Consider the following 27,422-nt stretch of genomic DNA (forward strand, 5'->3'; position numbering starts at 1 on the left):
GTTTTTCTTCCTTTGGAAAAATCGGTAGTTTTTCTGGTGAAAGTGTGATTTCTTTCACCTTTATGGTGATATAGTTTCAGAAAATTATATGATTAAAAATGTAACTCTAGGGTTTCCCTGGTGGCGCAGTGGTTGAGAGTCCGCCTGCCAATGCAGGGGACACGGGTTCGTGCCCTGGTCTGGGAGGATCCCACGTGCCACGGAGCGGCTGGGCCCATCAGCCATGGCCGCTGAGCCTGTGCGTCTGGAGCCTGTGCTCCACAATGGGAGAGGCCACAACAGTGAGAGGCCCACGTACCGCAAAAAAAAAAAAAAAAAAAAAGTAACTCTAAGAGCCCTGTGAAATAATTAAGCAAGGGCTGTGCGTGTTTTGCTAAAGGGCAAGTGTAACGCCCAATCAGCAAGCTATCAATTGTTGTAATTCCATCGTAGAGTACCGGAAGGCAGGCCTTCAAGAACCAGGCCGTCTTCCCTGAATTCCTATACAAAGGTACTCATTGGTATTATTGTGACAAATAACCTCAACATTTCAGCCCCTGAACATGATAGTTATGTGTTTTCTGCTCAAGTGACAGTCAGTTCAACGTCCCTGACTGGTATGAGGCTTTATATGCTGACACTGACACCAAGGATCCTTCCATCTTGGGGCCCCTCCATGGCCCAGATCTTCGCAGTCCTCTGCTATATATGTGATGTAATTAAATTATTGGATACCTTACAAATGAAGACTGGGGAATTCTCAAAGAGAAAGTCCTTTTGATTTCCCTTTGACTGCTTTCTCTGAGCCCATGCCTCATTTTCTCCCGTGCACATGTTTACCTGATACAGCAGTGCTGTGTGTTCTACAGACTTGGAAAAACAAACTCGAAATACTGTACTCCTGCATCAACATTACCTCTTAGCAGAGGAGTAGTGTATGTGTGACCAACCTGGGCTCCAGATGTATCTTAGATGCGCGACTAGAAGCTTTCCTTATTGGACTTTAATTTGGATAATGGCAAAGTGGAGCGTGGTGACAAGATGTGTGCTTAGACAAGGAAGAAAAGCTCCACTGACCCAGTAGGAGATTGTTTTTAAGCGGAATCCTTTGAACCCAAAAATTATAAAAGGCAAGGTGAATACATGAAGCTGTTTCTCTATTCATTTTACTCTGAAGGAACTGCAATTGGTGGGAAAGTATGATCAACCAGATTCAACTCTATCCACATCTTGTATTTTAAGATCTAAATTTAACTGGTTAATATTTAAATGAATTGGAGCTCTTAGTCCATAAAGTGTGATAGGCTTTGCTCCCAATTTTACATCTCCTCATCCCTTCAAACTTAGTCCTTTCAGCCTTTCTCTTTCATATCTTTTGGTTTGTATGTGTTCTCAGTTTTTAAACTATTTAGGTCTCTCTGGATATAAGGATGAAAATTCATTTTTTAAAAAAAGTTTCATTGGATTAGAGTTGATTTACAATGTTGTGTTAGTTTCTGCTGTACAGCAAAGTGAATCTGTTATACATATACACATATCCACTCTTTCTTAGATTCTTTTCCCATATAGGCCATTACAGAGTATTGAATAGAGTTCCCTGTGCTATACAGTAGGTCCTCATTAGTTATCTATTTTATACATAGTAGTGTGTATATGTCAATCCCAATCTCCCAGTTTATCCCTCCCCCCCCACCCCCTGGTAATTGAAAATTCATTTTAATGGAGATATTTGTGTATACTTAAAGACAATTGTTTCTATGTTTAAGAACGATAAGTTAGGAAAATGGGGTTAACAGATACACACTAGTATATATAAAATAGACAAACAAAAGACTTTTACTTTACAGCACAGGGAACTATATTCAATATCTTGTAATAACGTATAATAGAAAAGAATCTGAAAAAGAGTACATACATATGTGTGTATAAATGAATCACTTTGCTGTACACTTGAAACTAACACAATATTGTAAATCAACTATACTTCAATAAAATTTAAAAGAAAAAGAATAAAGAATGATTATAATAAACCGATTACTAGTTATTATATTTTTAAAAAGACATGCACCATTTCTGATTTCTGCTCACACGTGTTGGCCAGAATTTACAAGGCCATACTGAACCCCAAAGGAGTCTGGCAACTCTAGTGTAATTTTGTGACCTGGAAAAAGAAAAAAGGGATTTATGAATGGTTCAGGATCTTTGCCCCCAATCCCTCTCACAGAAACCCGACATCTTTAAATAGCTATCTAGTTAAGCATAATGAGTGTGATGACAAGTGCAGGATTTGACTGTATGTAATTGAACTTAAAAATTTTTCCCCAGTTTTATTGAGATATAATTGACATACAGTACATATAAGGTGAAGTATACAGCATAATGATTTGACTTGTAATTGGACTTTGACACTTTTGAGAATGTCGTTATTAAAACTTGACTAATACAGCTTACTTTTGTCATCGAGCCTTAAATTCATAAACCTTGATTTAAGATATGTTTTGATACTACACTGAAGAAGAAAAGATTGCTATTTTGAGGTCAGTAGATGTGAGCTACTTGAACAGAAGAAGAATGAGTCTCCTAGGACAGTTAAAGCAGAGGATATTGTTTACATCAGCGTGGGACAGAATGAACCACTGCTCCAAACTGTAAGAATCCCAATTAGATATATGTTTCCTCTGGATGGAAACTGGTAACAGAGATAAAGGAGGAATTAAATAATTAACTCTATGTTTCTTTATCTTGACACACCTTCTCTCTCTTTTTTTTTTTTTTTTTTTTTTTTTTTTTGCGGTATGTGGGCCTCTCACTGTTGTGGCTTCTCCCATTGTGGAGCACAGGCTCTGGACGCGCAGGCTCAGTGGCCATGGCTCACGGGCCCAGCCGCTCCGTGGCATGTGGGATCTTCCTGGACAGGGGCACGAACCCGTGTCCCCTGCATGGGCAGGCGGACTCTCAACCACTGCGCCACCAGGGAAGCCCACACCTTCTCTTTTGTGTCAGGTATTAAAAACCTGCTCACCTTGAAATCTTGAATATTGAACATTTTGATGTTTCACCTTTTTTTCCTGAAGATTTCACATTTCCCACAATTTTGTAGCACTGATAACTATCACTTCTCCCCCAATAATCCCAGTTCTATGCAACTTGTAGAAGGCAGAGTGACACTGAGACGTCATAGTGGGTGGCAGATGACTTTGGTGAACAACTATTTCTGCTATTAAAATAAAATGACAGGGCTTCCCTGGTGGCTCAGTGGTTGAGAGCCCGCCTGCCAATGCAGGGGACACGGGTTCGTGCCCTGTTCCGGGAAGATCCCACATGCCGCAGAGCGTCTGGGCCCGCGAGCCATGTCCACTGGGCCTGTGCATCCGGAGCCTGTGCTCCGCAACAGGAGAGGCCACAACAGTGAGAGAGCCACGTAACGCAAAAAATAATAATAATAATAAAATAAAATAAAATAATAGGAAGCACCACAGAGAGGGTTCTTTATTTGAAAAAAAATGGGGTTGTCATATAATATAAAATACAAATCTAAGGGCTTTTGGCAGTCACTAATCTCATGTGGTATGATTATCACTAGAAGATAAATGTAACATCCACCTTCAAGATTCTGTGAAAGATGCTTTACGTGAAAGGCAAGACAGTGCTTCCTGGCCTACTGCTTACATGTGTAGCAATTTATTATATGAAATGCAAAGTACAACTCAGACAACTTTTGAGTGCTTATTGAAATTGCTAGGCAAAAATAGCTTCCTCCATGTTACATTAGCATTTTTCTGGTTTAGACCAGCTCATCTTTTTGAATTGGGGTGCATGAACCATCACATCCAAAATATAAGTTTAATATTTATATTTAAATATTTTTCCTTTCAAAATGGAATGATAACTCATATTATACACAATCTATTCTGAAAAAATAAAACCAGTCAGATTGCAGTTTTTTGTTCCCCTCAGATACCTAAGAATCGTAAGAGCTGAAATCTTAATGTTGAGGGGATCAGGGATGTTTTTAATGGTCAAGGGTGTCCGTTATTCCACTTTAAAAAAGTTCTTAGATCTTATTAATAATTTTATATACCATAACATTCACCTTAAACGTTTGCTATTATGTCTAAAATATTATTCTCTGCTTAATTGTTTTCAACAAGCATTTTTATTGAACATCCACCAGGCAAAAAAGTACCATTTCGAGTGCTCTGGAACCTTCTGCTTTCGTTTATTAATTATTCCCAAACAGAATGTCTGCTTCAGACATTAGTTTCTGAAATAGAATTGAATCTTAATTAGTTCAAGAGAAACTCTTACTTAAGTGGTCTTAGAGAAAATGCACTCATTTCCCCTCTAATATATCCTCCTGTTGTTTGACTGTGATGAGAATGGTCTCTTAAAAGAGGCCTCAGGTGTTAAACCAACTGTTCAGGCTCATTGTCAGCTGCTGGTTTCTAGAGTATTAATTCAAAATTAGTGAAAATATAAGACTATGTCTACATTGGCCAACCCCATTGCGAAATTGAGCAATTTTCAGCTAAGGGTGCAGCATTCTCTACAATGCCCTTGAGGAAGATTCAGAAACTCATTCTATTTCCATCTGCTTCCATCATTAGAGAACGCAGTTGATTGATTCAACCTCACTAACAATAAGAATGGATGCTGTTTAACTAAAAGGTGAGTAGTACAGGTGTAATCGCTATGCCAAAATTAATAAAAATAAGCATGCTCTCGGTCAGTTTATATACATATATATATACATAAATATACAACTTCATATATATATAATTTTTTTAAGATAATTTTACTATTTGAAGACTGAAATGACCTTATTTGTATTGGATCCTTGTTATTATTAGGTGAAAAGTGCAAAAGAAGAATGGGCATCCATGAGCTGGCTGCTGCCTTTTCCCTCAGTCTTCCTTTCAGGAAAGGAATACTGAATACTAATATCACACATTTTCTGCACCACTGATTGAGCGCCTATGATATTACATTATTAGAAACATTATTGATAATATTATTGGTGGTATTCAGTGTATAAAACTTATATCTCTACAAATATCAAGAGTTTCTTTTGAGTAAAAATCTGTATATAGTTAAAATTCTTTGTGGAGCCTAGTGCAGTGCTGTATACAGAGTAGACACTCAGGAAATATCTGTTGGAAGATAGATTAATCAAGAGCATTATTATTATTAATTATTTTTTTTGCTGTACGTGGGCCTCTCACTGTTGTGGCCTCTCCGGTTGCAGAGCACAGGCTCCGGATGCGCAGGCTCAGTGGCCATGGCTCATGAGTCCAGCTGCTCTGTGGCACGTGGGATCCTCCCGGACCAGGGCGCGAACCCGTGTCCCCTGCATTGGCAGGCGGACTCTCAACCACTGCGCCACCAGGGAAGCCCCAAAAGCATTATTTTATAAACCACTTATTAAATGCTAAAGTTACAGACTGCTAGTTGCCCCGCCCCCTCCCAGTGTCTATTCATCCCTTCTTTTTTGTAAGAACAGAATCCTCCCTACCTCCCAACTCCAGTTTTAGCAGGGCACATGGCTGTCTAGTTAAGGACTACATTTCTCAATCTTGCTAGCAGCTAGATAATATGTTCAATGTCTAGGTCATTTCTTTAACAATGAAACTGCTTGTCTTTTACTTCTTTCACATTTTCATGGGTAGTGGTGAGCCTGCTTCACCCATGCGAGATAAGCAACACTTAGAAATGGTAGAAAACAAAGCAGAAGGAATCTACATGGGGAAAGCTGTGTATAAGTTCCCCTATCTCTGCACTGTTAAATGTGAGAAAGCTAGAGTCCTATTTTATTTGAGTGATTGTATTTTGTGGTCACTTTGTTACTGCAGCTTCGCTAGCACTCTAACTCACAAAAATGCAAAATGCTCTTTTCCATAGCTGCCATTCTAGAATTCCATGGACCCACTCATGGTCCTACACTAGGACTGTGATAATCTAAGAAAGCAGCTTGGCTTGATTTGTGAGAGCATCTGTGGCCTACAGAAGAGTAGAGAACATTAAGGATGTGTTAAGGATGCCCGCTCTTGAGTAAATTATGGGCAAAACTTGTCAAGGCTTAAGTCTTCTTTGTAGAGAGGTGCTGTGCCCTCAGAAGTCAGCATCTCACAGATGATCAGAGTAAGCTATCCTTTGTTGGTTGTGCAATTTGTAACTCGGCCTCAAATAAATTCAACAGGAATGTATTTTAGGTTTTGTAAAGAACAAAAACTGAAGCTGAAACTAGCCTTGGATAATTAAAATATCATTTTTTTCTAAAAGCCTCCAGGTCTTCACCAAAAAAACTGTAAACAAATTGAGGATAGAGATTGTTTCATGTTTCTGCTTACACAGAAATTATATTTCTATACATAGTAAAACAGGAAATTCATCACTGGGGCTCAGCTGAAGTTTGTTGACTTAATTGTTCAGAATTCAGAAGTTCAAGAATATTACAGGTTTTCTAGTTCCTACGAGTAATAATTAGAATGTTTCACTATAATTTACTAAACTAAATATTATTTTCCCATAATTGGGCACTGTTCTATACTGTTTATAGTACAAAAAGAAATGTTCGGGGGATTTTTCAAAACACAAAAGTTTTAAAGGACTGCTAGAGTTATTTGGGCTTATAGCTGTCCTTCAGCTGGGATTTCCAGAAATATTTGCTAAAATGTTTATCCTGCATTTTAGATCAAGAAAACAGGATTTATTTCTGATCAGTGTTAATGTATTTACAGAAAAGAAAAGTCTCTGCATTACAACCAGGTCAAGTTTGCTTTTTTGAGCAATTAATTTAGATGTTATATTAATAAAAATTTTCTCCATCATGCTAAGCTTTCAAGGCAAAAAGAGGTTTCTCATTGGTAAATTGTTGGTTTCATCTGGGTAAACAGGAGTTGCTCATGTAGCAATTGTTTGTTTCGGGAAGATTCTCTGTTTTTTGCCTTGTGTTGATCCTCACCATAAAAAAACAGCCTGGGATAGGTAACTTTTCTGATTTATACTGATATAGATAATGATTAACAGTGTCTAAACACTTCATCTGTTGCTCAGTTTTAAAGAGCTGATTGAATCATTATACATTAAAATATAGTCTTTTGAAGATTTTTGGCCATCCCTTCTAGAAAATGTGGCATCTTTTAAATTGATTGAAAAATAATATCAAAATTCAATAATGGACTCTAAAAAAATTGAATGACTTAAGAGTTGACTATTTTTTCCAAGATCCTGAGTTTTTGAGATCATTCTAAACTTCCCATTTTTTGGAGAGCATTTTTAAGCTAAAAACAATTAAGTTTTGAGATCCATTTAATTTTTACTTCTTTTAAGTACCAGCATAAACATCTGCCATCTGGCATGGAAATTACCTCATATGGCGGGACGAGAAATGAGATTTTTTTTAAAGTTCTTTGTCTTTGATACTTTTTCCTGCCGCATTTTCCACTAGTGTAATTTGAACCTGACTGTATTTAAATAACCATTTATCGTCATAATGGAAAAGCCGACTTAAAAACACATAACTGCTGTCATTCCAGGAGACTGTATTAAGGAAACATAGAATTTGCCATTCTAGATCAGACCATTTGTCTGTCTTGTCTAACACTTGCCTCTGGCAGTGACCAATATTGAGGACATTGGAGAACAGCAGAAGTATGCAACATGAACACAAACCATTATTTAGGGGAATAATTATTTTCTCAGTTGGTAATCTTACACTATGGGATATTAAAATTGAATCACCTCTACCTGTTTATTTTATTAATATTTTTAACAATCAATAAGCTAACCAGTTTTGTTAAAATTATTTTAGTGAATGATAATTAGCTATGGTATTTCTGTATACAAAATTTTCTTATGCAACTAACACTCAGTTTTTTAATGCTGTGATTTTTACATATGAGGAAAATATGGAGAAATTTGGGCTATACAGCAAAAAACAAAAAAACAGAAAACCAAACCAAACAAAAAAATCTAAACCTTTAATTTTGGCTTGTAGTTCAAAGTCTAGATAAAAATGTATTTACTACAAAATTTCGGTTTACAGGTCCAGAAGACAATCTAACACTATCTAATTTGATACTAAATCTACCATTGATGGTAGCAGAATAATCCTATGCTGAGTGATTAATGGATAGACCAGAATATAGGCCTACAAATTTGTATATTCCCTGACAACTCACCAGTGTTGTGGAAAAACTATTACAGAGACAAATTCATCCATAATACGTCTCTGAAGTTATAGGTAGATGCAATGAACAGAATACTTACCAAGTGTAGAGCTCAAATGAACACACACTTACACACACACATGCACACACACACACACACACACACATACCTCTGTAATGCTCCAGTCATATCAAATTCCTGGTGTTCCCTAAGCCCATCACCTCTGTTCATCCCTTCCTTACCTCTCCCTAAGCGAATATAAAAGACTTTCCTCTGAGATTATATAGATTATGCACATTCTTCTCTAAAACTACTTTAATCCCTCGAGGATTTCTAAATGCATAAAATCTGTATACTCTGTCGGCCAACTTCTCACCTGGCCCATAAAAGGTACTTATAAAACAGCTTTTCTCTTACCTCCTTGACAACCAAAAAAAAAATTGAGGGTCAAAGTGAATCTGTTAATTAACAATACTGCCCAAACTACGAATACCACTAACAATGTGACCACCTGTTTTGAACCAGATCTTCTCAATATTTAGAAATCAAGAGTTTTAAATAATTTGGGCAAATACCTGCACAACTGATTACTTAGCTGAGCTGAAAAACGGTGAGTCTTAGAGGCTGGAGACATTTCCACCCTCCAAGGTGCTGATGTGTCAACTGCTAATTTAATAAACTTTCTTCCTGAAGTGGCTAGTGTCTTTGGAGATTTTTTTTAAATTTGTTTTTACTCTTATTGGGGAATAGTGAAATCCTACATGGCCATGGATAACTAAAAATAACCAAATGGAGATGCTTAGAGGGTGAATGAGTTTTAAAAATGCTCTTTAAGTAGGTAAGCAGTTGAAAATGGTTTATTTCAATTGGCTTTGTACTGAACTGGCAGCAAATGGAGAGGCCCAAAAAAAGCCAAAAACAAACTAAAAATAACTCATCCCTTCCTAAAATAAGTGATGGAATGTTTACTTTGAGCCAAGCTCCGAAGACATCTGGAAATCCTTGAGTCAGTTCCTTAACTTCTTACATTTTGTAGGTTAGTCTTTCCATGAAGGCAAAAAGAACTTCCTTAGCACAAATGTTTCTTCTAGCTGAAATCAGTCCCTGCCTTTTACATGAAGCATGTATAGTCAGAAATAAACCTTGCCAAGATTCCATCCATATTTCTACTAGACAATTTTCAAATCTGTAGGCTAGAATCTTGACTTTAGTATAAGATAAGGCTTATGTATCCCTCTAAGTCAGTGGTTCTCAAAGGGAACAATCTAATCTCTGCATCCCTCCCTCCCCAGGACATTTGGCAATGTCTAAAGATGCTTTTATTGTCACTCTCGTGGGGTTAGTGCTGACATAAAGTGGGTAGAGGCCTAGGATGCTGCTAAACATCCTACAATGTACAGGGCATTCCCCCCACAAAAAGAATTTTCTGGTCCAAAATATCAATCGTGCTATGGTTAAGAAACCCTGCTCTAAATGGAGGGCATTAGGAACACAACCAAAGAAAGTTTTGGCATGTCTGACCACACACTCTGGAAGGAGAATTCTATTCAGTATACTGTGAATTAAATTAAGCATAAATATATACAATTATAAAAGTAATACTTTGGGCTTCTCATACCAATTTTTTGTATTCCTCTCTAAGAACTGGAAAGAGCCATTTTGTGGATTTCTAGCTAGCTCCTCAGTTTTCCGGTATTGCTGATATTCCTCCTACACCATTCTTGACTGTGTTCTGTGTGTTTTGACTGGTCATGTCCTTGCTTCATGGTTTGTGCTGCTATTTGCTATTCACAAATCATGAAGAATGCAGTGGCCCCAAGTTAATTTTAGGTAGCAATCTTTGTCATCTTATTTCTATAGGGAAATAAGATGCTCAGCAGCTCTGTGTCTAACGTGAGCATTCTGTGCCATCCCGGACCAGAGGGAGAGATTTGTTCCACAACCTTCCACAGAAAGGATCCCTCCTGAGCAAGTTCCAGTCAGAAAGTCATCCTTCGTGGACTGTTAACTATAAACACCATGACATTCCTTGAGTAACACCAGTAAACATCTTCTCATCCTTCCCACCCTACTTGTGGCAGCTGCTCAAAAATTGTTTTCTGTTTAACCATTGTATGCCCAATAGCAAGAAGGAAAAATGTCATTAAATTGACAGGACGTGCAAAAGTGTCTTTGCAGCTCCAGGTGAAGAACTGTAAGGATGATTTCTAATTTTAGATTTCCTGAGAGGGGAGTTGCATTACCAGCTGCCATCCACCCTGTCATTTCTGAACCAATAGAAAACATACTTAAAAGAGTTTGCCCTTGTTGGATTTCATTCAAACTTGTTAAGGCTCTTGGCTATCCACACCAAAACGGACTTTCAAAATTACTTGACCCCAAAGCTGAATACATACCTCTGATATATTCTCCAATGATTAAGCTTGAAAACAAGCATTGTCTTAGGCCAGACGACTGGCTTAATTTTCCATTGTCATTGCTTTTCCCCTCACTGACAAATCAGAAACCTCTATCCCCTTTCCTTGCTGTCCCTACCCCACTGCCAGCTTTATTGCTTGACCATTTCTGAAGACACAAAAAATGGTTATCCTCAGATTATTTTTGAATGAGAGTAATAATAATAGTAAGACTAAAATCCAAATTCAGAGAAGACACGTGTTTGATTCAGAAGCCCGTGTGTTTGTGCATGATGTGAAAGGTGTACTGAGAAGATATTAATCGTATTTTCTCCTTTCATTTTACATGAAAGCTGTCATTACTGGGACAAGAATAAAATGAATATAAGTATGATAAATGATAAGCACATATGGTAGTCAATATACTACTTGGAGAGAGCATGCTAATCAACCCAGACAGTGGGCTAATGCACCCTGCGAGCAAGCATCTGGGAGAGATTCTAAATTTGTAACTCAGGGAAGCTTGGCATTTAACTTGAGCTGCTTTTGGCTTGAGGTGAAACAAAGGGTACAATCATGATCCATTTATGGATTACAGTAGCAAATGTCTCAGAAGGTGCCTTTGCAAGACCGTGGAAAATGCAAAACCAATGCTATCTCCCTAACAAGGCTTAGCATATACATGAATTGTTCAATGAATGTTAAAGAATGTTCATAAAAATGGGTGAGAGATTCCCACACCTATTTTTTTTAATGAACAGTGAAAAGGAAGAGTAAGAGAATCAATGAGTTCTCAGTTTGAAAGCTTTGTTTTTTGTATTAAAGCTGATGAACATAATTTAAAAAATGCAAGTGCTGAAGTCTCTAGGCTATTGGGGATCTGCCATCTTTTAAAACACACTTTTTAAACTTGATTCTTAATTATTCATAGATAAATGAATCCCGGTGCTTTTGATGATCTCAGTATCTCTTACATAACTTCAGTTTTAATGGCAATACCGTTTCTGTTTTCCTATTCCAGTTAGCCAAGAAGCTGGAAAAGTAGGAAGTTTATGGTCCTGTGATTCCTACTAAAAAGCATTTTTTCGCTTCTAAGAGGAGTAGAATAGACAGCAATTGAACTAAATAGAAATATGGCTTGCTAGATTGGGTTTATGTTAGTTAAGAATTAATTTTGGAAATAGCAATTCTATTGCTGATTTGGGGGATGAATAGTAATTCTTATTAACATCAGTCACCTTAGCTCTTCCTTCTGGTATTTCAGAGGTGCCTCTGTTGAACTCTCTTTCCAGGGGGCTGATGAATTAATTAGTATTTACCAAGCATCTACTATGTGTCTGATTCCTTGTTAGGTACATAGAGAGCCGCAGGTCAAATGGTACAGTAAAACAGAAAACCTATAACCACCTGGAAAACTCTAATTGCTGTCTGACAGTTCAGGAGAGTTGAAGATATTGAAAAAGGGAGGAAAAAATGATCATGGCCAGAAAGAGGAAGCAGATACCTCAACTGCTATCTTACAATCTACCACCACATGCCTCCACTCTTGTATCCCTGCTCCAAATCCAGTGAGGACTTGGTAATATACAAGCAGCTGGTGGAGAATAACCAAAAGAGTGGAAAGGGGGATAACCCCAGGGAATGGAGCTAGAGGCTAAGAAGTGGTGTGATGTGGTGAGGGCACAACTGAAAAGACTCCTCACATCTTTAGCCATCATAACCTAGTTGACAGACATCAAAGACATTGCAGGATGGGCAGAGAGCCAGCAGTGGTTGTGAGGTAGTTGCCAGCTTTACTTACCACCAACTGAATTGATATTGTGCTCTGTGATTTAAACATTAACATAAGTGTATAATAATTGTTGTTGTTCTATATTTTAACTATTCCATAAATATTCAGAAAGGACAATATATCAACACTGTCTATACAACAACTTTCTCTCAGCAAACATTTACACTCATTGTCTACTGTATTTCTGGCCCTATGTAAGGACTGAATAAACAGAAATGACTAAGACATGGTCCCTGTCCTCAAAGAAGACAACCTAATGGTGTACTTTCTTCTGAAATATGCTGATATTGTTATCATACCAGAATCATGGTTATGGTTGGTTAAACACATTGGTTGAATGTAGTCATTTTTTTGGCTGAACCAACGGAAGTTGAGCCTCTTTAGCCAGAGGATAATTTTTAGATGAAGTGGGACCTGAAGGAAGGATTTGAATACATCAAAGGGAGAAAGGGCATTCCACATGGATGGAAATATGGAAGGGAGGAAGAATCTAGTTTTTAGAAGACAGCATGGCATCTGCCTGACAAGCAGTCAAGGTCATTCACTGAAATCAAGTGGGAGCAAAGGGGATTTCTGCATTGCTTAAAATGTAAATAAAGTCTTTGGAAAGAGATCTGGCTATGAAATCAGGAGATCTGGATTTAGTTTTGCAATTTTGAGCCAACCAGTCTTAATCTAGCAAGTATTAATTATCTTATTCATAGAATGAGGGCAAAAATACATATTTGTCTATCATATAATGCATATCTTCATCACAGAAGGTTTCTAGACTGAATAAGAACATAAAGCAAATTGCTTTAAGCTCTTGGAAGAAAGAAGCTCTTCAAATCTAGGGAATTATATTAAGATTTTATATTCATTCACTTTTATATGTGGTTTTGCTAAAAGAGAAAAATTAGTTTGAAGTTTCTCCTGCTGTTTTGGTAAAATCGGTAAAAATATCTTCCTGATTTTTTTCTGAGCATAAGGTAAAACTTATTGTCCTCAGCTAAGTAGATTAGCAGCCATTTTCTTTGAACACCCAGAGCTCAAAAGTAGCATCTGTCTTATTCATATATAACTTAAAAAATAACATGTGAACTTTAAAATTTAAAGATAAGTTAAATGCATGAAACAGTTTTTAGTTCCAAATTTGTTTTTTCCTTTCTGTGTAGTATAAACTGAATCATTCTTAATGTTAATTTTAGCAGTTTCCAAAAAGTTAATACAAACAAGTGTCTTCTAAATATATATTTTAGTTGTCTTGTTTTGTTTTGTTGCAAACCTACTAACTTACTTCTCTACTATTCAACTGCATTTGAACAATCATAGACATTTCTTCATTCTTTCCTACAGCTAACTAATGCTCAACTGTCAACTGCCTCTTAAAATCTAAGAAAGATTGGATTCAATATTTATTTAATGTTTAGTGGAAAGTCCAGCGCAAGAAGGAATGTCCTATTTGAGATTTTTGCCTCTTTCAAACTAGGTCATATTATGAGTCATTTTGGTACCCTGTTCAAGCTGCCCCTCTTCCATCATATTGTCCTAGAGATGGAACTCATTTTGCTTATCTGCTGTCATAGATAAACTTCTCACAAAAGACTTTTTGGTGTTAGCCAAGTTTAATGGTACTTGGGGAAATGGACAGGATCAGCAATGCAACACTGTAAACATATAAATTTCATATTAAAAATTCCAGTTCTTTAAAAAATGTTCATTTGTAAGGGTTTTCAGAAAATCAGTCTTTAGCCTTCTGTGTTTTTGGGGTTTACTTCTCCTCTTATTCTCTTAAAAGTGCAACATAAAAAAAAAATAGAAACAAATCTTCTAATTTTTATAAAGCAAAACTGAATTCCCAGTCCAGTTAGATACTACAAATAGAAGAAACTTACAAAGAAACACCTAAAAATCTGATTTCTAAGTAGTCACAAAACCTTTTTATAAGGTTGTTTTGTTTTTTCTGACAGGGAAGCAAATAATAAACCAACAATAAAAAAACAAATAACCAAGAGAAAAAAAAGAGAATGCAATCTAGAAAATCAATAAATAGAACAATGGTGGCAATAATAAACTCTACTCACCCAACAAATATCTATTTTGAGGATCTACTATACATTAGGTATCTTATTTTACTCTGGAAACAAGGTGATTAAGATGATGCTCTAGTCTCCATGAACACCCAGTCAGCCATAGAGATTGAAATAGCAATCATGTAATGGCAGCAAGTTTAAATTCATGGAAGCTTAATTTCAAAAATAAGAGCCAATCAGGTTTCCTGACTTCAGACTATACTACAAAGCTACAGTAATCAAAACAATATGGTACTTTGGGATTGACATGTATACACTGCTATATTTAAAATGGTTAACTAACAAGGACCTACTGTACAGCACAGAAAACTCTGCTCAATATTATGTAACAACCTAAATGGGAAAAGAATTTGAAAAAGAATAGATACAGGTATATGCATAATTGAATCACTTTGCTGTACAACTGAAACTAATATAACATTGTTAATCAACTATACTCCAATATAAAACAAAAAGTTAAAAAAAGAAAACCAGTATGGTACTGGCACAAAAACAGATGCAGAGATCAATGGAACAGAATAGAGAGCCCAGAAATAAACCCATGCACATATGGTCCATTATGAAATAAGAGGCAAAAATATAACATGGGGAAAAGACAGTGTCCTCAATAAGCGGTGCTGGGAAAACTGGACAACTACATGTAAAAGAATGAAATTAGAACATTTTCTCACTTTATATATAAAAAGAGACTAAAAATGGATTAAAGACCTAAATCAAAGACCAAAAACTATAAAACTCTTAAAAGAAAACATAGGCAGAACACTCTCTGACTTAAGTCTTAGCAATATTTTTGGATCTGTCTCCTCAGGCAAAGAAAACAAAAACAAAAATAATCAAATGGGCCCTAATTAAACTTGAAAACGTTTGCACATTAAAAGAGACCATTGACAAAATGAAAAGACAGCCTCCTGAATGGGAGAAAATATTTTCAAATGATATGTCTAAAAAGGGCTTAATACCCACAATACATAAACAGCTCATACAACTCAGTTTCAAAAAACAAACAACTTGATTAAAAAACAGGCAGAAGACCTGAATAAAAATCTTGCAAAAGAAGACATATAGATGGCCAACAGGCTCATGAAAAGATGCTCAACATTGCTAATCATCAGAGAAATTCAAATCAAAACCACAATGAGATATCACCTCACACCTGTCAGAATGACATTGGACTATTATTGTAACAAAATAATAAGCATAAAATATAAAATGCAACGAATGTAGCAAAAGTCATGTATTTTGAGGAAAATGTGTAGTCCCAAATACTTATATTAGTAAAGACGAAAACCTAAAAATTATTGTGCAAAGTATCCAACTCAAGAAATTAGAAAAACTAGGGCTTCACTGGTGGCACAGTGGTTGAGAGTTCTCCTGCCAATGCAGGGGACGTGAGTTTGTGCCCCGGTCCAGGATGATCCCACGTGCCACAGAGCGGCTGGGCCCGTGAGCCATGGCCACTGAGCCTGTGCATCTGGAGCCTGTGCTCTGCAATGGGAGAGGCCACAACAGTGAGAGGCCCACATACCACAAAAAAAAAAAAAAAAAAAAAAAATTAGTAGAAGTATCATCAAACTAAATCCAAAGAAAGTAGAGGAAAAGGAATAATGAAGTAAGAGCAAACATCTCCCTCTCATTCCCTTATTTCTCTTTTGCTTCCTCCACACCAGTCACACAAGGATTCTGATGAACCTCAAAAACACCAAGCATTGCTCTCACACCAGGAGCATGCTGACACTTCCACATACAATGCTTTTCTGAGAGAAACATGGTTCATTTCCTGCTCTTATTCAGGTCTTTCCCCAATGTGATCTCTGTGAGGCCTTTCTCGACTCCCTTTTACAAAATTACCCTCTATTCTCATTCTTCTTAACTCCTCTACTCTGATATATTTTTCTCCATTGAACATATTCCATTTAACACAGAATATACCTTACATGTTTGTGTCATTTACATTAGAATGGCATATTTGATCACATGGGATTTTTAAACTACTTTTTCCCAGTACCTAGAAGAATGCTTAGCCAATAGTTGGAACTCAGTCAACATTTGTTAGGTAAATGAAATCAGTGAATGTAAAAACAAGCTACAGTAATAGAAAAACAAAGTTAAAAATCTGCTTCATTAGGGCTTCCCTGGTGGCGCAGTGGTTGAGAGTCTGCCTGATGATGCAGGGGACACGGGCTCGTGCCCCGGTCCGGGAAGATCCCACATGCCGCAGAGTGGCTGGGCCTGTGAACCATGGCCGCTGAGCCTGTGCGTCCAGAGCCTGTGCTCCACAACAGTAGAGGCCACAACAGTGAGAGGCCCATGTACCGAAAAAAAAAAAAAATCTGCTTCTTTGAAAAACATAAAACAAATAATTGGCAAATTAATTTTCTTAAAAGGAGATATTTAAAACGTGATGTGAATAGTATGAAAATTTTGTCCTAAGAAATTTCATAAACTCAATGAAATAAATTCCTTTTAAAAAGCTACTTAGAAAAAATGATTTAAGAAAAAAAAGAAAACCTAAGAGGTAAGGGTCAACTTGTCCAAGACTCATTTCCTACGGCCTGGCTTTCCCAGAAAAGTGTCTGGTCTCAAGGAAAATTCCATGAAAACTGGTCAGAGCCTTGTGCTTAATATAATCAGTTCTGGAAGAATGCTGACAGAGTAGATCAAGATGCTGGTTCATATCATATAGCTGAATCACAAGTTTTGGGATTCCAACCAGGGAAATGGTTGGTGCTCCCCAATCTTTAAAAGCTAAGGTGGTCATAAAGTACAGGGCACAAAGGTTCCACTTGATCACACTGCTGTAATTTCAGGGCTTGAATGCCAGCTCTTGATCACATCTCTTCCAGACCATGAATGTTGAAGAAGCTACCATATCTTTTTGCTGTTATAGACTCTTCTGTGTTTTCACCAAGGAGGCTAGTTCTTCCCTAATCCTGCAACTTAAAAACTTCGAAGCCTAGGGACCAGGGTTTCTCGTATGGAAATTTGATGTATAGCCTTGCAAGTTCCTGTATACTGCTACAGACTACATAGATCAACGGTGGAAACTCAGGTTAGCTACTGTGAATTCTCCCCAGGAAAAGCTGTTCCAGAAGACCAGCTGTGTGTGAGGTCTGGATATTCACCTTCAGTTGAGCATGTAAACCAGAACAGGTTTTTCAATAAAAGAAGTCAGATTTTTTTTACAAAAAAGCAATAAACCCAGATAATTTTATAGTTGAATTCTACCAAATATTCAAGGAACAAATAATTTCAATCTTGCATATACACTTCCAGAGAAGAGAAAAGGAGGAGAGGCTTTCCAACTAACTTTTATCAGATTAGCATATTTTGATATCAAAACTAGATTAAAACAATACAGTCAATGGTGGCCTATCTCACTGAAGCACAGAGATGCAATGGGTAATTATAGATATGATGAAGGGGTTAAAGAGGAGACAGGAAGAAAAGAGTAAGTGTATTAACATCATCTTAATATAATAGAGACTCCACTGGAGTCATACCATCTATAATTGCTGGAATAAGTACTAGAGGTTTAAATATATTATTTACAATTACAGTGGTAATGATGGAAGCATTTAACTAATAATTTTTAAATTGCCTGGAGAATGGGCTAAAGAGAAATGAAATAATGTGACTTACCTTCCCACCTTCAGTACTAGGAAGTTGAAAATATATTTTATTGCTAATGAATTAAGAAAGGAGAGATTGAACAATTTATTTAGCAATATCACAGTAACCAACAGAATTTAAAAGAATGAGGGGAGTGGCTCTAAGGAGTGTGAAGTTGAACATCTCCTGTAATGTGAGTTTTAACCAAAATCTCTTTACAATTATTTATATGTTTTGCTTTTAATTGCTATGTTGGTGGTTCAAGCCCAGTTAGGGACGTAGTTATTTTGAAAGACAACATGCTGCAGCAGTAAAAGGAGATCTGATTTACGGTCTTTCTTTCAAAACCAGATGTTTAGTATTTGACATATCACCTGATCCCAATTACCTTATGTGCATAATGGAACTGAAAATACATCACAGCTTGTTGACTGGGAGCTGGAAGTAAATGATCAGAGTGCTTAGTAATCCTAAGTACTGTAATTAATTGTTTTAAGTTAGCCCACAAACAGATGGCTGAGACATAGAAGAACGTTATGGTAGAATGAGAACAGATCTAGTAGACAAGACCTGTTCTTGTTCTAATTCTGCTGCTAGTCTCTTTGGCGATTCTCAGTAGTCACTTGTCCTTTCCAGGTCTCGTTTTGCCTTGCATTGTCCATTTTCTCTCTTCAATAATGAGGAGGTAGGAGAACATGCTCTTTATCTCCTGTTAGTTGGAAGAGGCATTGCTGCTAAATTGGAAAATGTAAGTGTTTTACATTTTGCTTTTCAGATGCAACTGTAGGTTGGGCTACTTCCATCACAAATCATATCACCAAATTTAACATTTCTTATAGATGGAATTATATGTAGTCATATTCTGTCTAATGAATGTGTCTCTTTGGTCCTTGCACACTTGTATTTTGTACAGATTCTTTCATGAAATAAATGATCAGTAACTTTTTCTTCTTGACAATGTCCTTTTTCTGGTCTTTAATACTTTGAAAGCCACAGTGTTTCAATAGTCATTTTCCATAAGGCACTCATTAGTTTATGAGGCCAAGTTTGAGTTTAGAATAGCAAGGTAGTACCAACTACCCTTTATCTATATCAATGAAATTTTGTGTTGTTTGATTGGTTTAATTCTCTCATTCTTATTATTTAAAGTATGTAGTATACAAATTACATTTGATAATATGTATTAAAAGTACCAATGTTGCTGTGATTTTAAATGTCATCTTTCAGTGCTCCTATGAAAAAATTCAACGATTGGTAGGATGCTGGATTCATATTAGATTTCTCATCTAATATTTATAGCATTTGGTTTCTTTTTTAAATTAAAAATTATTTATTTTTTAATTGAAGTATAGTTGATTTACAATGTTGTGTTAATTTCTGCTGTACAGCAAAGTGATTCTGTTATATATATATATATATATATATATATATATATATATATATATATATTCTTTTTTATATTTTATAATATTTGGTTTCTTAGTAGGCAAATAAATGGGTAATCAATTTTTAAAAATTTGCTCCTGAATAGTCATTTTGTGAGTGTCTGACATTACTTAGGGTAGCATTAATGTCACCATGTTTTCCTGCATCTGGGGAGTACTGTCACAGTGCTTGATTACTTCACCTAACAGGCTCTAGGAAGGATGGACCCTGATGTGGCAGCTTGTAGCTATACATTAGTATGGGTTGTGTTAGAGCCAATTGCTGCCTGACCTCTCCTCCCAGTAGAGGCAGTGTAGTGCCATCTGTACATCCTTTAGTCACATTAAATCATGTCATTTAAAGAGCTTCTGAATGTGAACGAGTTTACCTTATGCTTAGGAAAGAAATCAGTTGAACTGCTGAACTACAAGTCTGTGTTCATCTGCATCACCAATTTTCATATTGTTTGAATTCTTTCTTCTCTGGACTGGTAATAACACTGTCAGAGACTGTTCAAAATTTGCTACTGTCATAATTAGAACATTACTAAAGATTTAAAAATTGTCATTAAGGTAATTTAAACTCTATATTTACATGTAGGTCCTAGGGCTAGGGTCAAGACTATCTTTCCAAACTAGATATGGATGTTTGCAGGCATAATCCTGCCAAGGAGCTGCCATGCCAAAGCATACTCACATGGAGGGCTGAGGAATTTTATGGACACAAATCTTTCTAAAAGAAAGAGGATTCTATACTATCCTCTTTCTTTTAGAGTGATTTGTGTAGTGAGGTGGATAGACCTAGAGTCTGTCATACAGAGTGAAGTAAGTCAGAAAGAGGAAAACAAATACCGTATGCTAACACGTATATATGGAATCTAAGAAAAAGAAAAAAAAAATGATCATGAAGAACCTAGGGGTAAGACGGGAATAAAGACACAGACCTACTAGAGAATGGACTTGAGGATATGGGGAGGGGGAAGGGTAAGCTGTGACAACGTGAGAGAGTGTCATGGACATATATACACTACCAAATGTAAAATAGATAGCTAGTAGGAAGCAGCTGCATAGGAGAGGGAGATCAGCTCGATGCTTTGTGACCACCTAGAGGGGTGGGATACGGAGGGTGGGAGGGAGGGAGATGCAAGAGGGAAGCGATATGGGAACATATGTATATGTATAATTGATTCACTTTGTTATAAAGCAGAAACTAACACACCATTGTAAAGCAATTATACTCCAATAAAGATGTTAAAAAAAAAAAAAAAGAAATAGGATTGAAATGACCAAGCCTATTGAAGGAACTTCTTCTGGACACATGGCCATGCACATGGCCTAGACCTGAACAATCACAATTCACCATCACCCTAGGCTCAGTCACTTTTTCCCCCCAGAAAAGGCATGTGAATAAGCTAAGACCAAACAGAGCCTTCCCCAGAACTTTCCTTACAGAGAATTGGGTAAGACTGTCTCTTTGCGATGAATTTGCTTACCTTGTATACCATGATTATGGGTGTGCCACTAACCACTTCATGCTTACACAGAGTGAATCTGACTAATAATTGGAGAGTTAGAGCTCTCATTACAGTATTTAAGTTCCTCCCTTTGGGCCACCCAGACCTGAAGCAGCAATAGGACTCCTGGACCACTGGACTTAAAAATCACATGAGCTGGGCTTCCCTGGTGGCTCGGTGGTTGAGAGTCCTCCTGCCGATGCAGGAGACACGGGTTCGTGCCCTGGTCCGGGAAGATCCCACATACCATGGAGTGGGCCCATGAGCCATGGCTGCTGAGCCTGCGCATCCGGAGCCTGTGCTCCGCAACGGGAGAGGCCACAGCAGTGAGAGGCCCACGTACTGCAAAAAAAAAAAAAAAAAAATCACATGAGTTTTTTTTGTTTTTTATTTACTTGTTCAAGTCAGTGATCCCTGGAGCAGCAGCATTAACTTCATCTGAGAACTTGTTAGAAATGCTCATTTCTGAATCAGAACATTTGGGGATAGGCCCAAAGGTTTAACAGGCCTTCCAGGTAACTCTGATATAATAAAGGTCGGGAAACTGGTTTAAAATGTGTGTTTAACTTCTTTTTTTTTTTAATTGAAGCATAGTTGACTTACAATATTGTGTTGGTTTAAATTATTTTGAATTTAGTTTCTGGTCATCTTCACTTGGTGAAGTCCTGATATAGCAATGACAAATACGAAATTTTATAACAGTTCTAATAACAGATTAGAAGAATTTTGGTTTAAAAACTCTTCTCACTTGGCCATGGCAGAGACCAAATTTTTGAATAGGGATATTGTCAGGAAATTCCTAGAATCTCTGGTTTCAGGTTAGCTTTGTACCCACTTAGCCTCAAGTAGTCACAGGCCATTTGAAGACAAACACTGAAGAATCTGTTCCATCTCGAACTTCAGATCATTAGAATTTTCAAACTCTGGGGGATACAGACAGGAGTCTTCTCTGAAACTTTATGTCAGCTTGAGCACATTCTATTTAAGCTAAAAGAGCTGCTTAATTTTAGCTTCAATATCTAGGTTTAGAAGAGAACCTTTATAGATTGTCTCAAGGGCGGATTTAGTTCCTCAATCTAAATATCTCTGTCTTTGATCCAAATCATTCCAATTTACTTTAACATAAGAGGGTGCCTGTTTTTTTTCAACTGGCTTAGTGCTGGATACTGTGTCATCAATATAAAAATATAGTCAGAAATCTCTTGTGAGTTAATGGTATAATAGCAGTATGCTCTCTGATTAACAATAAAGAATATAAAAATGCATGCTTTTAAGAAATATTGTATTACTCACAAAAAAAGAAGCTTGTCCTTTACATGCTTATGAATGCAGAATATGTCATGTGGAAAGCACAGGATTTCCTTTAGTGTTATTTTTTAATATTAGATGTCTCTGCAATACATGTTGATGATCTGGCAGATTCAACTTTTGTGATACCTTCTTTTGAGAGGATATCTGCTTTGAAGCATAATCTCTACAAAAATAATATCTCACTGTGCACTTTGTATTTAAACAAGTTTAAACAAGACTAAAAGCAATTACTTACTAATTTTAAGAGCTGGACTATGAAAACAGAAAGAGTCTAATCTATAAAATTCTTTGCAAGGAAATGGACACAATTGGAAAAATATTTAATTAATGTTTAATTGTAATTAGAGGTTATATTATATGATATCACCTTTACAGGTTATGGATCTATCTATCATCTCTACCGCTCAGAGACCTTACAGGGGATGTGGCCTTGATGGCTATTAATATAAGCCAGTTTCCCATTAGAAGCATTTACTAGTATATTACATAGAGTCTCCTTTTCCAGACATCCAAGTATGCTCTAAAATTCCATTGGCACCTGTCAATATTGTCTAGAATTTACAGGGTAGTTGAAAATTATCATCAAACAGAAGCCAGATTGCCTTTGGTCCTTATTTACTAACTTCTAATTCACTAAAATAGAATTCATTTGTTCCATAGGCAAGTCATATAATTCTTACTTTTTCTATATTTATATGACCTTTTTGACCAGGGAAACAAAACAACAACAACAAACAAGCATTAACTTTGAGATAAAACAAACATTTGTTAAAATTCTGGTTGTACCAAATACTTACTTTTCTAAGGCTTTGTTTTCTTAATGTAAAAAAGATGATGACCACTCTTTCTCAGGTAGGTTGCCTATCTCTGCTTTGCTCAGTTCTTCTTCTAGGATTTTACCTTGTTCCTTCATCTGGAACACATTCCTCTGCTGCCTCATTTTGTCTAAGTTGTTATTGGTATTTTTTTTTAAACAGGAAGAATTTAAAATTTTTATTTATTTATTTTTTTACAACATGGATTTTATTTTTTTAAATTTTTATTGGAATATTGTTGATTTACATTTTTTTGTTAATTTCCCCATATAGGTCATTACAGAGTATTGAGAACAGTTCCCTGTGCTATGCAGTAGATCCTTATTAGTTATCTATTTTATATATAGTAGTGAGGATATGTCAATCCCAATGTCCCAATTTATGCCTCCCTCCCTTTCCCCTTGGTAATCATGTTTGTTTTCTACATCTGTGACTCTATTTCTGTTTTGTAAATAAGTTCATTTGTACCATTTTTTTAGAGTCCATGTATAAGTGATATTTGTCTTTGTCTGACTTACTTCACTGAGTATGACAATCTCTAGATCCATCCATGTTGCTACAAATGACATTAGTTCATTCTTCACTACTGGTATTTTTATGTATGTAGTAGGTTAGTTACATGTCTTGAACTTGGAGAAGTGCCCTCTGTGTCCCTGCAGTGCACTTCCCTCTCATCTCCCAAGCTATATATTCCAGGTATTTCCCCTAGGAGGGCTGCGTGAGTCCTTCTGTTGTGGCAGGCTAACTATGTGGGCAGTCTGGTAGGCTGATTGGCTCCTGGTCTGGTTGGTTGCCAGGTGACATCATATTTGTCAGAATGGTTATCATCAAAAAGAACACAAATAAGAAATGTTGGCGAGGATGTGAAGAAAAGGGAAGCCTTGTACACTGTTGGTGGGAATGTAAATTGGTGCAGCCACTGTGGAAAACAGTATAGAGGGTTCTCAAAAAGCTAAAACTAGAACTACCATGTGACCCAGCAATTCCAATCTTAGTCATATATCTGAAAAAAACAAAGATACATGCATCCCAATGTTCATAGCAGCACTATTTACAATAGCCAAGATATGGAAGCAACTTAAATATCGAACAACAGATGAATGGATAAAGAAGATGTGGTACATGTATACAATGGAATACTACTCAGCCATAAAAAGAATGACATTTGCAGCAACATGGATGGACCCAGAGGACATTACAGTAAGTGAAATAAGTCAGAGAAAGACAAATACTGTGTGATATCACTTATATGTGGAATCCAAAAACACAACAAACTAGTGATTATAAAAAAAAGATGCAGACTCACAGATATAGAGAACAAACTAGTGGTTACCAGTGGGGAGAGGGAAGGGGGAGGTGCAATACAGGGGTGGGGGGAAAAGGGTTATTATGAGATTATATGAAATCATATATGTGAAACTTTTGAAAATTGTAAGGCACTAATTAAAAAAAAACGTGAAGAAAAAAAGATGACCAACACCAATATCCCAGACTGCTGGGATTCAATGAGAACATGCACTTAAAGCAGGTAGTACATTCTCAGCCTAGTGTCCATGTTGATCTCTGCAATTTTTGTGTATCCTCTTCCTACTGCCTTTGTGTGTGCTATTCTCTTGGCTGAATGTCCAGCATAGTGCTACCCATCTTTTAAAATGCAAGGGGGTCTGAGACTTTGATGTCCAGGGTTGGTGTAGTTCTATGGGTGTGATTACTGACAATGTACTTTCAGTAGATGAGGATAAACTTTCCCGAGCACAGGTGGACCATTCTTCAGTCAAATGTATTCACCCCTTCAAATTTCAGGGTCAGTTTCTGCAGAAAATTTTCCCTGATTCTGCTGATCTTGCTGGCTACATGACCTCCATTTATTCTTCTCCACATTGTATTCATTCTGCTGTCAAAGGTTTTCCACGTGTCTTCTGTCCCTCTTTTCCATTACATTGCATGTTCTTTGAATGCAGATGTATTCTTTGCTTTAAAGTTTCAGCATCTATTACAATGTGAAACATTTGTCCTAATCAGTAAGAGCTGTTGATTAGTTACATTCCTCTTTTCTTTATAAACTTTTTTTGAGTTTATACCACCAAAATACAAAATTAGAAAGCTGGATAAAGCCAACTGTTGCAGAGGTGCATATATATAACAGGACTTATGTGCTGTAGGCATGCTGGGTTGGTGTAGCCATTCTGGAAAGTGACCTGGTGCATCTAGCCAAATTGAGGATATACTTACCAACCACTCAGCAATTCCAGTCCTGGGTATACATCCTAGAGAAATTCTCAGACAAGGTTGAAAAAGGATTTGTAAAATTATGTTAATGTTAGTGTTATTTATGGTAGTAGAGTTGGAGGCAATCTGGGTGACCATCACTAGAGGAGCAGACAGACCCAGTGTGTTGGGTCACATGCTATACTAGGGGACATTCAGAGATAACGAACCATACAGATGAACACCCAGAAACATGCGTGGACCTTTAATGCTGAGTAAAAAAGTAACAAGAATTTGTTACACATTACATTTATGTAGATTAGAAATTTGTGCACACAAAATAGCAAGACACATTTTCAAGAACATATAAAAACAAAAGAATATATGTTAAATATATTTGAATGATTGCTTTGGTAGGAGGAAAATGAGAATGAAGAATCCTAATAAAGGAGAAAAATAAATTTAAAATGAAAAGAATACAACTTATAGGAGGATAAAAAATACAAACAAAATTCCTACAGGTCTTTTAAGAAATTTAAAGTGTGTAAAGCAATTATACTCGAATAAAGATGTTAAAAAAAAAAGAAAAGAAATTTAAAGTCAGGGAGTGTGATTCCTCCAACTCTGTTCTTCCTTCTCAAGATTATTATTTCTATTTCGGGTCTTTTGTGTTTCCATACAAAGTTAAAACTTACTTGTTCTAGTTCTGTGAAAAATGCCATTGGTATTTTGATAGGGATTGCATGAAATCTGTAGATTGCTTTGGGTAGTATGGTCATTTTCACAGTATTGATTCTTCCACTCCAAGAACATGGTATATCTTCCCATCTGTTTTTGTCGCCTTTAATTTCTTTCATCAATGTCTTATAGTTTTCTGAGTACAGGTCTTTCACCTCTTTAGGTAGGTTTATCCCTAGGTATTTTATTCTTTTTGGTGTGATATGGTAAATGGGATTGTTTCCTTAATTTTTCTTTCTGATAGTTCATCAGTGTACAGAAGTGCAACAGATTTCTGTATATTAATTTTGTATTCTGAACTTTACTGAATTCATTGATGAGTTCTAGTAGTTTTCTGGTGGCATCTTTAGGATTTTCTATGTACAGTGTCATGTCATCTGGAAAGAGTGACATTTTTACTTCTTCTTTTCCAATTTGCATTTCTTTTATTTATTTTTCTTCTCTGATTGCTGTGGCCAGGACTTCTAAAACTATGTTGAATAAAAGTAGTGAGAGTCATCATCCTTGTCTTTTCCCCGATCTTAGAGGAAATGCTTTCAGCTTTTCACTGTTAAGTATGATATTATCTGTGGGTTTGTCATATATGACCTTTATTATGTTGAGGTAGGTTTCCTCTATGTCCACTTCCTGGAGAGTTTTTATCATAAATTATGTTGAATTTTGTCAAAAGCACTTTTTCTGTATCTATTGAGATGATCATATAGTTTCTATTCGTTAAAATAACAACATCAACAACAACACTGATAAAACCTCAGAGATCTCTGATCTTGGACCTAATTTGTGGCTACAAGGCTAAATGCACCAAGAAGGTTGCAATTGTCTGTAAATACAGGACCTGTTATGGTGTCTCCCTCAGGAAAATGGTGAAGAAAATTGAAATGAGTCAGTACACCAAGTACACTTGCTCCTTCTGTCACAAAACCAAGAGGGAGAGCTAGCTGTGGGTGTCTGGCACTGTGGTTCCTGCATGAAAATGGTAGCCAGTGATACTGACCCTACAATACCACTTCTGCAGTCACAGAAAAGTCCATCATCAGAAGACAGAAGGAATGGAAAGATCAGAAGCTCCACCATGGGAAACACTGCTAGCCTTAATAAATGGATTCATTTATGTAACCCCCCCAATAAATATCCTCAGAGATTTCTAAAGTTTAGTGACTGCTAAAAGAGAAAGAAATAGATTATAAAAAGGAAATAACCTGGGAGCTGTTATCTAAGAAGAAAAAAAATCCATCTTATGCCAGGAAGGAAAAGGTGAGATCCAAGGAATCTGCATTCCTTGAAAGATTTCTGAGTGATTCTGAATTAAATGGTTGGCACTTTAGAAAGTTGCTCTAAAGGGCTAGTCTTGAAATCAGAGCCCATCATTCACAGGCTTTTTCCTTTCTGCCCCAA

General features: G+C 36.6%; 1 pseudogene; it reads left to right on the plus strand.

Annotated features, from left to right (window-relative positions):
* Positions 1–24,260: 24,260 nt before the first annotated feature.
* On the plus strand, positions 24,261–27,116 carry LOC132499468 (large ribosomal subunit protein eL43-like; annotated as a pseudogene).
* The last annotated feature ends 306 nt before the right edge of the window (positions 27,117–27,422 follow it).

Source organism: Mesoplodon densirostris, chromosome 11 (assembly GCF_025265405.1).
Source record: "Mesoplodon densirostris isolate mMesDen1 chromosome 11, mMesDen1 primary haplotype, whole genome shotgun sequence".
Classification (NCBI taxonomy): Eukaryota; Metazoa; Chordata; class Mammalia; order Artiodactyla; family Ziphiidae; genus Mesoplodon; species Mesoplodon densirostris.